Here is a 4,416-nt window from a genome sequence, read left to right on the forward strand (position 1 = left end):
AGTTGGGGTGACTTGCCCCAGCCACCATGTGGCTCCCGACTCCCCCAAGCCCTGTGTGCTGCGGCGGGTCTGTTCTGTGACTGCCCCGCTGGGTGGGAATCAGCCTGGGGTGGTGGTGGTCAGGGAGGGCTTCCTGGAGGAGGGGTCATGTCAGAGCTGAATGCTGAAGCGGAGGGTTCGGAGAACCCCACAGCATTCTGTCGGGGGGCGCAGGGAGGCGGCAGCAGGAGGATGGAGCAGGACCCCCCGAGACCTCCCCCCACCCTCCGCCCGGGATTCCAGCCTGACTACATGGGGGGGTCAAAGCCAGAATGCTGGTGGCCAGTGGCTCCTACACGCTCCCCCTGGGGCTGTTGGGCTTTCAGGGGGACCCTGCCAAGCCTGTGGGGTGTGTGCACAGGGGCCAGGCCTACCAGCCCAGCACTTGGTGGGGAAAGAGCAGGAATGACAAGCAGGACCACGAGCAAGGCCTCCGCGGGAGAACGGTCACATGACAGTGTGGTCACGTGCCTACCACATCTAGGATGGCTCAGTGCCCCCATGTGCTGAGTGCATGGCATTCCTGGGCCGCTCCCGGGCAGATGGGCATAGGAAAGAGAGATCGAAGCCCAGGGCCCTGTGACACCCTGGCGCCGGGGTGAGGACGCTGAGGCGTGGCAGGAGAGCCCGTGGCGGGCCACGGCGCCCGGTGGTGGGGATGTGTCTGAGCAAGCGTGGCCTCGGGTGGGTCCAGTCCCGCCCAGATGAGTCACCCGCACACCCCGTGGCCTCAGTGTCCTCTTCTGCAGCCTCTTCCCCTAGGGCCGTGGTCGGCAAACTGCGGCTCCTGAGCTGCATGCGGCCCTTTGGCCCCTGGAGTGTGGCTCCTCCACAAAAAACACCACGGCCTGGGCGAGTCTATGGTGAAGAAGGGGCGTTAGAAGAAGTTTAAGTTGAAAGAATGTGGCTCTCGAAAGAAATCTCCATCGTCGAACTATTGATATTTGGCTCTGTGGACGAATGAGTGTGCCGACCGCCGCCCTGGGACACGAATGAGGGCGGGTGTGCGAGGCGCTGGCCCCAGGCCCGGTGGCTGAAGGCTGGGCGGGCGCCCTGGCTGTGAGGGAGGGGGAGGCCTCGGCCCCGCTGCCCAGGGCCCCAGCGCGTCGGGCAAAGGAACCCGTTTCCATCGACCTGTTCCCGGCATGTTCTCGGTCTCCCTGGACCTCCGTTCCCCACCAGCCACTCTGCACTCTACTGCTCCCATCATTTCTAAACGGCTAGAAGGATTAAAAACGAATTATTTCAATCACCGCGCAGAGCCCCGGCCGCCGGTGAAATGGGGTAGGTACTCCCGGAGGAGGGCCTGGGCCGGCCCTGCAGGGTCCCTCCCCCCCTCGCCCCCCTGCCCCGGCAGACGGCAGGCAGCACACGCTGGCCCTGGGACCCCTCCGGCCGCTGAGGGCCTGCGGAGAAGGGACCCTCCGAGCCCAGGGCCTGGGAAGGCTGCTCGTTTGCTTCCTTCGCCTCATTCACCCGCTCCGAGCCCCGGCTGGAGGTGTCAGCCTCCGCCGATGGTGTTTAGCAGCCCTGACCCGGGGGCCCGGGCACGGGGGCAGGCCTGTGAGCCGGGAAGGATGCTGCCCGCAGGCTGTCCTGTGGTCGGCCTGGCATCCTTGGACGGGGGCCAGGACCGTCCGCGGTAAACCAGCAGCCGGCGTCCGGGGAGGTCGACACGCTCAAAGCTGCTTCTTCCGGCTCTAACGAGCTTCCTGCACGGGGCTCCGGGCCCAGGAGGCCGAGGCCAGGCGGTAACCGCTGCCCCACCCGCCCTCCCAGTCCATCAGGCGTCATCTCCAGGAGCCAGCAGGGCCAGGGAGGGGTCGGGGTCGGGGTGGGGGGCGGGCGGGCGCTGGCTGAATCGGCTGCCCCGGGCCCAGCACTCCCTCCTCTCCCCGCCCGCCCGCCCGCCCGCCCCTCGCCAGCACTTGGCTGAGGTGATCTCATCTCTTCCTGGGCTGTAAATATCACCCAACTGCTCCAGACTCCCGAATTGTCCTCCAGCCCGGGCCCCCTCTCCTGAGCTCAGCCCGCACAGCCTACGCTACACCCCCGACCAGATGCTTCCCGGGGCCCGGCTGCTAAGGGAGGCCGCTCCTCCCAGCAGCCCGCCTCGGGGACCGGTGCCCCCGCCGCCGGATGCCTGCCCACTTGCCTCTACCTTTTTTTTGCTGGGCCTCACTCAAACGTGCCCACGTCCCTCCTGATCCCCACCCCGCCCCGCCCTCTGCCAGCCCGGCCAGACTGTGCACCCCTTGCCTGCACGGAGCAAGCCTCCGCCCGCTGCACACAAAGCAGCCGGAGGAACAACGTCTCAGGAAATCACATCCCACTCTCGCCATCTTGGGACGTGGTCCTCAGAGCCTTAGAGACCCTGTGCACCGGGCCCAGGGCCACCTGGGCCCACCCACCCACCTGCTTCACCGTCAAGGTGGGCCCCTTGCTCCCACTCCTCACTGTGGCCTCGGCGTCTCCCTCCTCGGGGAGGGGAGAAGAGGGTGCCCCCCCCCCCCAAGGATGGGCTGGGAGGACACGTGGCTTGGAGGCGTGGCCCAGGGAAGGAAGTCAGCCCTGTGAGCCCTGCAGCTCCCTTCCTGAGGTCCCAGCGGCCGGTGATGGGCACCGTGGGCCTTGGGGGCGTCCGGAAGGCGGCAGGTGTCTCTCGGTGAGGAGCAGGCTCCACAGAGGGAGTGAACGCACCTCGGGAGGCGTGTACGCCGAGGGGCCCAGGTGGGCCTCAGCGCCTTTTGCCAGTGGGTGCTTGTGGCTCCCTGGCTGCCAGGGAGATGGCGGGAGACCAGGGGCCGCCGTGCCCTTCAAAAGCCCCGCGGGCTCAGCCTGGAGTTCTGCCCCCTCCCCGTCCCCAGCAGTCTGGCTGCGTCTCCCTGGGCTCGGCAGGAGGGCTGCTCAGGAGAAAAGTGGATCTAGACACTCCTGCTCATGCCCCCCCTGCCCACTGATGCCCAGGCCCAGGCTGGCAGCCACAGGGACGGGGTGCCAGGGGGCGCTGATGGCAGGCCGCCAGGCACAGGCCCGAGGCCGCCCAACACATGGACCCCAGAGTGCACGGAGCTGCCTCTTCAGAGGCTCTTGAGGGGGACCCTGGGGGCTCCTGGGCCCAGAGGGGCTGGGGTAGGAGCCTGGCTAGGGCCTGAGTTGCCCCTTCTGAGCCCGGAGCAAGGCGTCGGGGCTTGGAGCTGGGATGTGGCAGTGTCCCCTGTGCAAAGGGGCAGCCTGCCAGGCCCAGACAGAGGTGGGCAGCGCCAGCAGCCCAAGTCCAGGGTCAGCCGCCTGGAAGAGGAGACGGGGTGTGTGGGGAACCTGGCGGAGGAGGGGGACGGGCAGGGGAGAAGGGCTCTGAGCCGCACCCGGGGACAGAGGAGCTGGGCATGTGGCCGAGCACATCCTTCCCTCTCCCGCTCCCTCCCTCTCCCCCTCCCTCTCCCGCTCCCTCTCCCGCTCCCTCCCTCGGGCTTCCGCAGCCCCAGCAGCCCGCACGGCCATCTGGCTCCACCAGCAACACACCCCAACATGCTCCCTCCCCCAGTCCGCGTGCTCCTGCTCCTGCTCCCCGGCCCCTGCCCAGGAGGATGGGGCGGCCTCCGCCACGTGTCCCCTCTCTCTCCCTTTTGTTTCTGAGCCCTCACCGCACAGGCCTGGCGGAGACGTGTGTGCGCATATTTTTGCCTGCGCTGTTTGCATGCGTGCGTGTGCGTGTACACGTGCGGGCCCTGCTCTGCCTCTGTGTGTGTGTGTGTGTGTGTGATGTGCGCATATATGTGCACAGCGGCAGGCAGACCCACCCGGGCCTGTGTCTGGGTGTGCCCCGGTGCAAGTGCGGGCGCCCTGGGTGCATGCCTGTGCAGGTGTGACTGCAGGGATGGTGTGTGAGCGGGAGCAGGGATGTGAGGGTGCACACAGCCCCGGCCGGATTTCTAAAGGGAAGGAGGCACCTGCCAGGATCCTCCAGGAAACAACCTAAGCCACGGGGGAGCCGGGGGCCACAGGGCTGGGCTGGCTGGGGTGGAAGGCTGGGACCTCCAGGGACCCCATGTGGCAAATGTCTCCACAAAGGCACCCACATCCAGCTGCCTTGGCTGATGTGTGGTGTGTTGCTGGACACACACACTTCCTAAATGCCGCTGTCAGCTCAGCATGGCGGGGGTGGGCCAGGGCACCAGGCGTCTCTCGTGGCCACCATGGCGGCCGGGCTGAGACGGTCTGAGCCGCCCTCACAGCCCAGGGTGCCCCCCTCGTGTGGATGGAAGCTCCTCTGTCCCAATTGGGGGGTCTTTGTGGCTGTGCCCGGGGCAGGGTTACCCCTCCAGGGCGCTGCCCACCTGTCACTGCCCGTAGCACTGCCCCTCGGAGAGGCCA

General features: G+C 67.5%; 1 long non-coding RNA gene across 1 annotated transcript in view; it reads left to right on the forward strand.

Annotated features, from left to right (window-relative positions):
* Positions 1-4,416, forward strand: part of LOC311613728 — a 151,761-nt gene that overhangs the window by 15,641 nt on the left and 131,704 nt on the right. The window lies entirely within an intron of this gene.

This window comes from Pipistrellus hanaki (assembly GCF_964339955.1).
Source record: "Pipistrellus hanaki genome assembly, chromosome: 19".
Taxonomy (NCBI): domain Eukaryota; kingdom Metazoa; phylum Chordata; class Mammalia; order Chiroptera; family Vespertilionidae; genus Pipistrellus; species Pipistrellus hanaki.